The 13,912-nt window shown below is 41.2% G+C and overlaps 1 long non-coding RNA gene across 2 annotated transcripts in view; it reads left to right on the top strand.

Annotated features, from left to right (window-relative positions):
• LOC138686848 (uncharacterized) overlaps window positions 1–13,912 on the top strand; it is a 50,653-nt gene that overhangs the window by 19,928 nt on the left and 16,813 nt on the right. The gene's annotated exons all lie outside the window — the stretch shown is intronic.

Consider the following 13,912-nt stretch of genomic DNA (forward strand, 5'->3'; position numbering starts at 1 on the left):
ACAGGACCTGGTCAGACAGAGAGGCCAACTCTCGTGCACCCTTCAAAATGTATTACAGCACAAATAGAGTAAAACTGGAAAGGAGGCAAGAAAGGACAACAAATAGCAGGAGATGCAGCCAGGCACAGCATTTTTCATCTTCAGAAGTAATGCTTTGTAATTTCTGTAACAGGTTTCACTGATGAGCTTAAAAAGATCTATTAATTAATTATTTAACTCACATTATGTCCTTGTGGCATAGCAGCATTAAATTGATCTACAAACGAGTAAACTGAGAGGCTGGGAAAGCCCATGATCTGGCCAAACGTGCACAGCCCATCGGGGAGCAATGGGGGGAACCTGCAAGGGCAGCAGCACCTCCCAGCCCACAGCACCCACTTCACGGATGCACACACCGCAGTGCCACCAGGAGAAAGACAACGTGACAAGTATTTCCCACTTCCCTTCCACACCTCTCCCGCTCCACTGTTCCATTCAGGTCCTGCGAAATTCCAGCTTTTGTTTTTGGTTAGTTGTAGAACAGAATAGGTCGGAGCTGCTACCATCGGGTTTAGTGAAAGTGACACCAAACCTTTGAGCATCAATGGTCCCTTAAGTATGTGCATGGTATAGGAGAAAATCTAACCCAGTCTAGCTCAAAGGCCATACCAGCGTGTTATCAAAACCAGCAATCATCAAAAAATCTGAGAGTAGAACACTGGCAGCGTGGAAAAATAAATCATTTTATGATTTGCCTTTAACAAGAGAATATGTCTTATAAAATAGGCACCAAGTGTCATTTGTTTCTACTTAAATTGTACTCGTGTACTTCCTTTTTCTGAATAAAACATCCATTAACTATTTACGGAACGGCATGAGTCAGAGGAAGCTTGCACAGGAGTCATAGTGTGCAGTAGAGTACTATTGGTTTAAAGTCATCAGCTTGGGAAGGCTATCAGCCCATTAAGAATGACCTGAAAAGCCACAAAAAAAAGTAGTTTTTAACTATGACTAGCCCTCTCTATCTACTCAGAATGACTGCAAGACTGGAACTTTTTATTGTATGAGTAATCAGGAACCACAGAAATGTTGATGAAAGCAATAGCGTAATGCTGCTCAGTTATGGTGTATTCATAGTCATTGATGGATCAGCTCTGAAAACTCTTCTGGTCATTAAAGGCAAGTGGGAGCCAAGCAAATGAAAAAGAAATAGATAGAAATTTTCAGCACTTCATTTGGATGTGCAGGTCCTCACAGAAGAAGAGCAATTTAAATGTCTGTTACTGTCTGCTACAATTTCCATCTTGAGAAATCAGTGTCATAAATTTCTTCAGGAATGGAGCCTGGCTTGTGAATGAGTAGTTGGTTGAAGCTGTGGTTAATTAGAGTAAATCAGTGCTGCAAATGTCACTTAGTTCTAATTCAGATAGAAATAATGGAGCTCAAACATAATTTGATTTACAGCTGATGATCACCTTGGGAGGTGCTTTCTAGAAGAGGTCATCCCAGAAAGTCCTTAAAGGAGTACTGGGGTTAAATATAGTCTGAGAGAATTAGAAGGGATTTCTTATTGGCAAGAAGTAGAAAGGTCGAATCAAAGATGGCTTTTGTTATAGAAAGATTCTCAATACAAAGGCTGCACTCAGAGAAAATAGTAAGACCATGTACTCATTCCCTAGCAGACTAGAAGTATGGAACTGGCCCTATTACTAACAAAAATCCAGATTCAAGACAATGGCTGCAATTTACTTCTCATAGCCAAAAAGCCATGTGGCCAGAGGGACAGCTGCTCCACAGAGACCCACCTGTGGGGCTGACAGAGCTGTTGTCTGCATGCTTTCAAATTTTTATTTTCCTACACCTATGTTAAGCATCCTCAAAATTTCAACTCTGGTTGAAATTACCCTTCAGAGATGATCTTTAGGCCCTAAATTTGGAAAGATTTTCAAAGGAAATAAAACCTGAGAGGTTTTTTAAAACCTCTCTCTACCTTTCAGACAATACCCCTGTGTTAGCAGTGTGTATCTGTTTTGCTGAACCATGGACTCATCAGCAATGCAGGGACTCGCAGCAATTCATTTCTGCTTTGCTTAAAGTTTAACTTTTTTTTTTTTTTTTTAACCTAGCAGGACAGAAATAGAGCCTCATTTTACTCTAGAAGCATAACAGAAAATGCCACTTACTGCACATGCTTCAGACACTGGCTGGTTTTGACTGACACCACTAATACTGTGCAGATCTAGGCATTTTCTCTCCCCTATTATGACCATTTCAGATGTACCTTTGGCTGATTTCTACCACTATTGTAGCTTAGCTGTGCAGAGAATTGTAGCAAATGAGCAAAAAGATTAAAAAAAGGTAAAACCATATTGAAAGCACACCACAGTACGAAAGCAAACCTTCAACTTGACTTACCTTCTCTGTGGCACATTGGAATACCTCAGCCCTGGAGGGTATCTGTCACACGTTTTGCCTGTCAAAGCCAAAGACAGGTCACCTAATAGATACTGAAAGGGAAGAGGCACCATGTCACTTCTGATTGCTCATGGTCACCCCACAAAAATCTCTGCTCATGCCTCAATTTTAATACTTTTATTCTCTTATTGTAGGCAAAAGAGAGCATTGAGCAGCGACCATTTGCAATACCCCAGCTGGGAACCAGCATCCCCGTGGGTTCTTGGTGCTCATGCCCACCTAAGCCTGAGCCTTCCCAAGTAACTCCAGCAACAAACTTACCCAGCCCTGTTATATATGGAAATGTTAATTTCCTTCCCTTTCTTTTTCAACTTGTTTTGGTTTGTTTCATTTAATAGCCAACCACCCTGTGCAGTCCCCCTGGGACCTAATTCAGGTGCGGCTGCCTCTCACACCTCCAAGAGAGGCACAGAATTGTTGGGTGACAGGACCAGGGAGAGACCAGCAAGAGCAGATGTGAGTGATTATGTTTCTGCCCCAGATTGTGGGAGGCAGTGAGGAAGCAGAGAGAGTGAGGCAGGCTTTGGCCCAGTCTAATAGCTAGCCCGTGTTATAGAGTCAACCAAAACTCTCATACAAGAGAACTGAGAGCATGGAGAATGTTTTTTTCTCCATGCATGATGCTTGTTTCTTTTGTTTCTTGGGTTCAATACCTATGCATAATCTCTTCAATGATTTGTTATAATAGCCTCTGAATTCTCAAATTTTTTAGAGTTTTACTTGTTTTTCCTCCTACTTGTGTTGCATTTTCTCCTTGATGTTTTGTTTTTCAGTGTTTCTGTTATGGCGTTGCAGGCATCGCCCAGAAATCACAGTGTCTCACTCAGGCGTTACATAACAGTTGTACCAGATATTGCTAATATTTCCCACTGTTTACAAAGCAAACTTAGTTTCCTCTTCGTGTTTTCCAGTATACAATTGTCAGTTTACAAATGAGCACTGGCTGAGTCATTTTTGCCCAGCCATCGTCTTTCCACTCGCTGTATCCTAGTCCCAAGTGACAGGCAGCACACGGCAAGAACAGTAATACCAGAAAGAGCAGATAATCTGCTGCTGTAAAAGAGGGAAGTTATTTTGATTTGATGTGAAAGGTTATGAGGTTATTGCAATGCTAATAATAAGTCTTCTAATTTGGCAGTGTTGATGCAGGATTTTTTTTTTTTTTTTTAACTGGTTGTTTTCCTTTCCATTTCCAGCATTCATTACTAGGAGCTAAATCTTTGGCCACAGTAAACTAACACTGACTTCCCTAAAGTTACACTGAATTATACATGCTAGGGCCTCTGCCCCATATCTGCAGCCATGTATTTTGAAGGGGTGCTAGCACTTACTAGAGTTTAAAACTGAAAAATAGTTGTCTTGGTTTTGCCTCCTATGTCCTAACCCCAAGGTGTGACAGAGCATATGCAGCCTAGCCATAAGTTAGTCAGCCACACTACTCTGCTCCCATGACCCTGAGCTGGTCTGGGATGCAGTGTAGTGATCCTGAGCGAGCCATAGCTAGCTTTTGTGCCAGATCCTGACTCTTTTCACTGAAGATTTACCTCTCTTAGTATGTCCCTTGCCAGCCCTGGCATAGCCCTTTTTTATGCATGTGCTTTAGAAAAGGGGCCAGGTGACATACAGGGGAAGAAACGTGGGCTATGCAGAGCATTAATTCTCTTTGTGTCAGTATTTCCTAGGATATGCTGTAAGGCAAGTGGATCTGTTTCTCACATACCACAGCTCTCCTTCTAAAAGTTTAAAGTAATGAACAATAATTTTCCTGTGCAATGCTTTTCCAGGCTACGAAAGAAGATTCAGTCCAAAAAGCCAGTATGCTAATCCACTTTCAGACAGCTCTCCGCTCCACTCTTGTGCATTTCTAATAGGCACAGTAATGATGCAGTACCCAAACCACTACCCTGCCCTTTTGGTGATGGATGTTAACGGCATAAATAATCACTGAATCCATGCTAAGAGGAGCTTATTCCTTTGCAGTCTCAATAGTGTGTCACACCATGATCCATCACCGTGTCTCATAGAAATGAATTGGTCTTTTCTCTTTTTGTTCCTGCACATTAGCAGCCATTTGCATTTCCCTCCAGTGAATTTTATAACCAGGTTCAGCAACAGATTCTTTACAGAAATGGTTTCAGATTTTCCAAGGCACAGTGGAGGAGGAAGGATGTCACACAGAGGGCTTCGCTATTGCTGTGATGCCTTCTGAGTTGCAGTGAACTGAAAATGGTTCCATTCTAAAGACTACGCTTTGAAAAAGCTATTTCACCTTCTGAGTTGCTAATGAAATAACTACATTCATGCCAAATTGAGACTGGTACTGCACACTAAAAAGTGACATGAAACAGCTGTGTTTGACATTATGGCTTCCACTACAAAAGCATTTCCTCCTCAGTGCCTAGAAATTTCCATGGAATAAGCAGTTGCACATCTTTGAGAGCCCCAGCATTCTTGTCTGCTACACATTTTTCTCACAGTTTTCTCTGAAGCTGCATGGATGAAAAGTAAAGAAGTGCTAGATAGAAATAGATGTCCTAATTAATACTGTTCTCTCAGTATTTTTTTCTAAGCTGATGACCAGAGGCTTGAACTTAAATGAGACCAGTCCAGGCACACTGAACATTCACTCCACCTGACTGCTTTGTTTGGTGAGGGTTTTGCTTTGTTTTCTTTAATTTTCAAGAACCCTTGGATGACTTCATAGGATCTTTTTTAAAAAAATAAAAATCAGAAGTAATGAACTAGCTCCAGCTTACACATACACAATGATAACTGTATTAATGACATGGTTCCTCTTTCTACTGTGATAAAAGAGCATTCAGCATCATGCTCGTCGTTTTTCAGGCTGTACAGAACTACCATAGAGAGGAAAAATGACCTGCTCCCTGAGTATTTTTCCATTAAAAGCATTGCATAAGGAACTCTTTGCATAACCAAATAGGGCTTTGGGTCACATCAGTGTTTTATCGAGGTGATTCACTTCAGTCTTCCTTACACACACTTCACTCTCTTCTCTTTTGTACCTGAGCAGAACTATTAAATGGGATACTTTATCTTTTGCAAAAGACTTTTAACATTTCATTATGTATTTTCCCTATCCCTCACCTCACTGCTGTCCATTTTATGCTGTTTCAAATTATTTCTCCTCACATGTGCCCAGAACATCCTGTGAACTTTTGGTTTCTGAGTCCATCAGTGACACGTGGCTGAAACGCACCCATTTGACACACTGCCCTGAACACTCCCATCCAATAAAAATCAGCCATACCCTGCTGCGTGCAATTGCTGGAAGATGATTAAATTGCATTGCCTAATCTTTTCTCACAAACCATATTGCAATTTCCTTTGAGGCACAGCCTTCCCTGCAACACCACCACCTTTCTAGCAATCCACTTTTTGTCGTTACGCCAAAACTTGCAGTGATAGCAAAGTTTGAGTGTTGCATTAGATAATATATCAAGTTATGAAAATTGTGCCTGTCTTCATCACTTCTGTCTCAGTGTTAGCAATACGCCTACACTTTCATGGCTTCATCTAACACCAGATTGCTTGCACTGAGATGTGGTCAGAGTATTTGTACATGGTCCACCAGGACTTCAGCTGACACAATGCCAGCCCTTCCCTGTTCTCAGATAGTTTGACCCCCGCATTTGTAGCAGTAAGCCAGGAGAAAGGCGTAGCCAAGGTATCTAGCTGTGTCACAAGCAGCTGTTATACAGGATCAGAGGAGGCAACAGGAATTGCTCTCGTGTTTCATGGACTGTATTCAAGCTGTTGGCAAGATGGGAGCAGTGAGCCAGCATTGGGTACTGTTTCCTTAGAAATAGTCAGGAACCCTGATATGCTTGGACTAAATGGTGGCTTGGGTTATGTGACAGTCATGTAGGCACTCGCTGCAGTTTATTATCCATAACTGAATTTGTGATCTCGTAGCAAATGGCTTTCAACTTAATCTTCTCCTTAACACTTATGAACTCATTCACTGATGGTTACCAGTGTTTCCTGGCTCCTTGCCAGCTTTGAAGAAGATGAAGTAGTTCTGTCCAAGGGAGCAGGCATTTTTGGCAGGAAAAAATATGCTACTCTTTTTACATTGGGTTATTTGTCCCTTTACCTGCTTTCTTTAGGTACAGTGGTGGTCTGCACAGTGGGGAGTGCCAACCCCAGATTTGGCAGAGAAGGCAGCAAATACAACCCCTGGCTCCCTTAGAAAAAACACATTGGGAGCTGGGAATCAAAGCTGGCTGTCTATTCAGCCTAGCAGGCAGAGCCCATCTGCACATTGTTCACTGTATTGAGCCCATGTGGAGTAGTCTATTTGCTGTATAAAAAATTGAAGCCTTTTTTTGAGTTCTGAACCTGATCTGTAAGTCTGCAGTTAAGTATCTTTCTTTTACAGACAAAGGAAATTTTGCCTGAAGGTTGTTGGATTTGCTTCATAGTAAAGTGGGTTTCATTTAAGATGTCTTTTTGTGTTGACAACTTTGTCTGAAGGTTATTTCACTGTATTCTCCTTGATCAAATGCTATTCACAATACAGTGGATGTCATGACCCAGTAATCCCATTTAATGGAATTCAATGTCTCCTGACTAGCGAGGAAAGGGGGGGTCCCATTCAAACAATTATCAGACCTTAGCATTCAAATTGTGACTAATATCAAATCAGAAATGACTCTTACTTTCCTCCTTCTGTTCACCTTGAGTGAATGTTAAATTGATTAATAGATCAAGATATCATCAAAGTCCTGAGAATCTGCACACATACTATAATAAAGGCAAAAAATAATTTCCGATGGGTACATTTAATCCACCTCATAACGCGTCCTGTTAATTCCCTTGTCGCTTGAACTGTCTAAAGCCGATGATATTGCACATTTGTCTCCCCCAAATAATTAATTCTTTCAAAATCCACTGTGCTTCATTTACTCAACCATAACAAGCTGTTGCTCACAACACACAGTTTGTCTTTGATATCAGAAACATGAAAATAATGTGAAAGAAGGAGGCTCTAGATCCACAAGGGAAATTTAATCTCATCCTTGCAATATCTGTATCTTGCTACCTTGCTACCATGGCCTTGAGGGAGTTTCCAGACATGGGAACAGTAACATGCCTAACAACATGGTCCACAAAAAAGCAGTACCCTACATCAGCTTCTGTTTGGAGTACCAAAGGAAGCATCTGGCTGGGACCTACATCCAGTCCAGAGAGAAACATGACTTTGCGTGCAGGATCCACAGTTACCAAACCACTCCTAAATATGGGAGCATGAGTCAGACTAACTCTCTCATGAAGGAGGTGGTGAAACTTTTGTTCTTTCCATTTCTCAGCCCACTGATCAGACCCCTTAACTAGGATGTAGAAAATCCCATTCTGAGTACTTCTGATATAGTATTTGGCATGGGCATTTGGACTGGTATTTGCTATTTCCCAGCTGTTGCATTTGTCAAAGGGTGGTGAAGCTGCTTACTATGGTTTGTGCAGGACTAATCTGACTATATTGGGAAAAAGGGAGCAGGTTCAGCAGAAGAATGGGTACCACAAGATTACGTGTAAGGAGACACTCTTCTCTTGAAGCTGCTCCACTTTTCCCAATATTAAATACTCATGGAGCTGTGGAGAAAAATACAACTGATAAATGAGCTGTTAGGCCATCTGCAAGGTAGGAGACGGGAGAAACTACCTGATCAGCAGGATACTTTCTGGACTTGAGAAGTCATACGCCCAGTCTACAGGAGAAATTGAGATGCCTAGATACCTTTTTTTGATGAGAATTTAAGCATCCCAACAGGTGGTTTTTTCGATGTTGGTTTCATACTTGCACAGTTCAGAACTGACGTGCGTGAACCACCTAATGACTGAGGTGATCAACTCTTTATCGTCAATACATCATTACAGCAAGAAAGGTTATGAGGTTACTAACATTACAGTGCCCAAAATGAACAAAGACTATTAACTTTATTGTCACCAAAGTCTCCAAGCATTTTTGGACTGGGAAGATTGTTAACGTCTGTGCAATGATGACAGCACAACATGGGTAATTTAATGCAGCCTGCCTTAAGTGCCCTGGAAAGTCAAAAGAAAAGGCATTTGTATTTCCTTTTCTCAAGGATCACATACAGCTGCTGTGTGTTTCCAAACAGCTGCAACATTTGTCCAAGGAAGATGCAGTAATCTGTTTAGTGTCTGCATATTTGTCTGAAGAGTGCTTAACAAACTGTTGTGATGATCAGCACTTTTAAAAAGTACCTTGCTATGGGCCAATTCCTCCTCCATCTCTCACACTGCAGACACCTCAAACACACATCTAGTGTAATTAAAACCTAACTATGCAGTGAGGATAACATATACAAATATTCAGCAATACCCAGAAACATACTCACCACTGTGTTAAAAGGTGGTAAAACAATAAAGCTTCCATGGGTTTCAATGAACAGAGGTCACAGTTAAGCACTTTTGAAAATTTCCTTCTCCAAAGTCTATAAATACTTGCAGTTACCATGCAAGTGTTCTTATGGTGACTTATAACAGCCTTATTTGTATTCACATGCAGGATTTCAGGTACAAAATTCATGGCTGCCTGCTGTCCCCGGGCTGAGTCTCTCTGAACAGAGGGCAACCAGTCTTTGTAGCCACAGTGAAGTTTATCACTGGCGGCTCCTTGCCAAAGCTGAAAAATTATCCACAGCATCAGTGATGCCGAGCAGGCACTCCATTACCCTTCCCCACTGGGTCACTGTCCAAGTGTCCTAGCAGAGAGGAAGGCAGCCTGGTCACTCAGACCTATTTTCACCCTTCAGTGTGATGTCCCGGCATCAGGTTAACCTCAGATACCTTAGGTGAGTGCCCTGGCTGGCTCAGAGCTTTTCCACCAAGCTTTTCCTCCAGGACCTTGTACCCGCCTATCTCCATCTGTCCTCTGCCAGACTGATGGGCTCTGAAATAAGCCTCAGGCCTTCTCTTGCGACCTCTTCCTTGGTGGGAGAAGGCATGGCACCCATTTCGGTACCCCCGTCAGCTGTCTTGCAGGGTCCGGGATGTATTTAGTGCTGGGACCAGAGATCCTGTCACACAAAGCCAGGGACAGACCCCTCGTACAATCACGGAGGGAAGGTCAGGTGAGAGCGTGGGTTAACCAGAGGGCTGAGAGAAGGGTGGTCCTCCCAATCACAGCACGGGGCAGTTCAGTGCTTCAGCTTGAGTGACACTTGTGGCATCTGGCTCTGCAAAATACTTGGGGATCAGAGGGATACACAACGGTGAAAGAGTAAGTGCTATGATAAACACAGTTTCTTACACCCCTGGAATTAGCTGGGTTTTTTCTTGAATGCCCAAGACAGATACTACAAAAAGCAGTAGCCTGTGAAAACATCTGATAAAAGGTGACTGTAACGGCTGAACAACAGATTATGGTAATTAATTGTAGGAGTCAGAACAGGAAAAAAAATCAGCAAAGTAAAACATTCTTTTAAAGGTTAAATAAATCTAAATGTGAGTGAATTAAGTATTTAAATGAAGACTTCAAACAAATTAGTGTCTTTTATCCTTTGGATTAGGTAAATGCCATCTATGTCTTACAACTTCAACAAACTTTGCAATTTTATGGTAGCACATAAGTGCAGCACATGTTGAAGCTAATGAAATAATTGTCCATGTATGTATGTAAACCACCCTAGAATAGCTAAAGCTAAAGCAATTAATGAAGATACTAAAGGTAGACACAACAGCATTCAAAACAAACCAAGAAATAAGGTTATTTATAGATATTAAGTAGTAGTAATGGTTTGCTGCAAGTTCCAAACCACTTAGAAAGCCACTTTGCAACTCTGTTACACAGATTTATTGTCACACTCCCTCCCTCAGCATCACCAGAAAATCAATAGACACTTGCCTGATATGATCATATAACTTTTCTTGGGAAGAAATTCTGTATATTACTGAATCTAGCAGAATGGTTGGGGTATTATTTCTTCAGTTCCTTATTTGGCAAAGGCAGTTTGATCCACAGGCCTGGTACAATGAATTTGTATTGACAAGATCGCTGTAGTGTGACTATATATTTCAATAGTTCTCAAGCTGTTATAGACCACTGCCTCCAAAAACAACCAAACAAACAAAAAAACCAAACCCCAGCAAACCCCAGATGCAGATGATAAGACTGCTTTGTTGTTTTCTGCAGCAAACAGCAGAAAGTAAGCTCATACAACATTTTGCCTTTGTTTTGGGTTGTGATGGATGTGAATGTCATTGCACTATGAAGAGAAAGGAAGAACCTGATAATAACAGCGGGCATTAGCTAGTCTTTGGACACATAATCTCAGCCTTAAGGCTGAGTTGCAGTAATTAAATAAGCAGGATTTCAATATGGGATTTGCTGTGGAGTCACGTTTCCATCCTGACCCTAAAGAAAATGAGTGGGGGTTTTCTAATGGATTCACATAGGACCTCAATGCTGCAAAGCAGCTTATTAGTTTTGTTATTCAGCAAAGTCTTCTAGCATGATTAAAGGCTCCTTTAGGCCTCTTTCCTTACCAAGACTTACATCCTCACCAGCTGGCTTGGAAGCTGCAGCCAGCAATCCCAGTTAGACACTGGGGGCAATGCTGCTTACTATCCCATTGGTACTCATGGCCTTCGTTCCTTCCAGAGCTCCCTGGAGATAGCCACTGCTGATATCAATTTCAATATGATTGACTTATAGTTGTTGTTAGCCTGGGGAGAAAGAGATGGGCCAAATTCATTGACATGTAAGCCAAGGAAGGTCAGACAAAACAAAGCCGCCCCTCCCAGCTCAGTCCTGAAAGATGGCACTGAGCTAAAGAGATCAGTGCAGGAGCCGTACATGGGATTTCATGCCACAGTCCTTGGACATCCACCATCACCATTTAAGGGTGTACTGAGAGCTCCCAGCTGGGATGGAGGCAGGGAAAAGCCAGGAGTGAGTATTTGTCCAGGCCAGCAAACTCTCTTCTTTGAACTGCTCTAACCGAAGCCAGCCCCACAGGCAAAGGGAAAGTATCTCAACTATCCCAGCTGGCAACCATTGTTTTTTTCCTTTTGAGGAAAAAAGTAAAATACCATTTATTAAAGAATATTTAAAATATCATTCAGCATTTGTTTGGGTTGATTGTTATAACAGCACTGTGTGGCTGATGCATCCCTGGAGTAAATGAGCCATTTGCTGCTGTAGAAAGGTATTTCTGCCTTGCCATTCTTGTCCTACTCTCTTGACTGCACTGACAGATCTAATCAGATACTTAATTGTGTTCTTTCAAAACTGAACAGGAAAGGCATTCAATGACCAGTGAAGATATTTCCAAAGGAAAACACTCACTTTCTCATGAAAAAAAAAAAGGAAAAAGGATTAGCTCTCTTTGGGACTGTGTTATTGAGAATGAGCGGCTGTAAATGTGGATTGCAGATGATTTACTCTATATCCCAGGATTTGGGGGATGAGTCATATTACTGTACCAGACAATGGCTGGACAAATAAAAAAAATCTGCTTCCATTAGGAGAAAGAAATATATAGCAGAAAAAAGTAGTTCTTCAGTACACTGATAGAAACAAATACATATTCAAAAGAATTGTAGGACTGTATTTGTTTATAGTATTAAAAAGGAAAATGCTTTCATATCTAAGTTTTTATACTTGTTTATGTAGCAGCTGTGCAATATATATGCATTATGTTTGCATTTTATATATCTATATGCATATATAAAAACTGTACCTTTTTTAAAACTAAGTACTAATGTATTACCTGGCATGTCCTCAAGCTCTGGATCACTTCTGGACAGAAAGGCAGCAAACCCTAGAAATCTGCTTACTTTGGATCTGGCTTCTGACACTCCTTGATGGATAACAGATAACAGTGTCATTTTTAACAGTCCTTCAGCTGAGATAAAAACCTGTATATTAACTGCCATATTTCTGTGCTGTATCAGAGAATGTAAGCGACAGGGTTTGGGTGAAAAAAAATTACCCCTTTGGCATGTGCTCATATCAAGGAATATTAAGCATTTTCTTCCAGCTCACTGAGCCCTCACAGATTTAAGGCAGACTAGTATAGCTGTCCACAACAAGGTAATACATAGTACAGGCTCTTTCTGGAAGAAGTCTAGGAGATAGCCAGCCTGAGAAAAAATGCTGAACTAAATTCAACAGAATATTATTGTTCATTTCTCTGCTCATTGGAACAGACTTTAGGAAAGGAAAGTGGATTTAAGCTCTACAGTGTGTGAAGTATATATTTGATAAGAGGTTGAATCAGGTAACTATTAGAAAGTACAGCAGATGCTGAGTAACATCTATCCTAAAACAAGTCTGAGTTGTAGGAATGCCAACCTACGCAGCCACTAAAAGCAAAACCTAGGAACTGCATTTTGAAATGGGAAATTGGAAAAAAAGAAAGAGTAAGACACTTTTATAAGTGTAATCCTTAGTATGAAACTTACTTGAATTAATTTTCCCCCTGTCTGAAAAGTGCAATATCATTAAAAGTAATATAGATTTGTGGACAACTGCCAGCCATACTTTGCTCAGGGTAGAGAAAAGCAATGCAGAATTATACTCCATCATTCACCAGACTGCTTAAACTCCTTTTACTTCAATAGAGGCCTATCATAATATTACAGAATACTTTATAAATGTTCTGTAATTAGTTTCCAGAAATAAATTAGCTAACAGTGGATGAATCACAGACTTTTTCTGCACACCCAAGGCTGATCGACTCTCAGAGATACTTGAACCTGGAAAAGTTACAACTGGATGCAGTGTTATAGCCTTGCCAGCCCTGTACAACTTTCTCATAATCAGATCCTGGCTTTCATTGCTTCTTCTTGCTGTCTCCAAAGACATCCACTCCCATTGGTGTGATACTTGTCTTGTTTTTTCAGGAGTGATGTGGAAGTATAGCAGGGTTGTTCATGGCTCAGCTAAGCTTCCAGCTCCCTTTGAAGTCAAGAGAATGGCAGAGCGTGCATATTAGAGTATTTCTCTTACTGTATTTCCCAAAAGAGTGCTGCTTGCGAACTTGCCAACCCTAAGCAGTTACTAGTTTAGTGGACAGGACAGCAGCAGCTGCTGGGCACATGCCAATTCTTCTATTACGTATCAACAGCACAGCCACCTGAAGCCACCAAGAACACAGCAGAACTAAGGAAAATGCTACAAAGTCATCTATACATTTATAACCTGTGCTGCTGTTGGCAGGCTGCAATAATCACATAACCAGCCATTCAAAGCAGGGCTGAAGAAAAAGCAACTCCAAATAAAATGCAGCTAGGAGTAAAGGTGAATGCAAACTTCCAAGTGACTGCCCCCCCCTTTGGGGTTTGTTGCTGGTTTTCTACTTCTCAAAAAACTTTGCTGTTGCTTTGAAAACCTCTGATGCTATTACAGCTGAAGTATTAATCAGCAGTTTACTTGTTAATGTCCTGATTTGGCCCAACAGCAGAACAC

The sequence above is a fragment of the Haliaeetus albicilla genome, chromosome 9 (assembly GCF_947461875.1).
Source record: "Haliaeetus albicilla chromosome 9, bHalAlb1.1, whole genome shotgun sequence".
In the NCBI taxonomy this organism is placed as follows: domain Eukaryota; kingdom Metazoa; phylum Chordata; class Aves; order Accipitriformes; family Accipitridae; genus Haliaeetus; species Haliaeetus albicilla.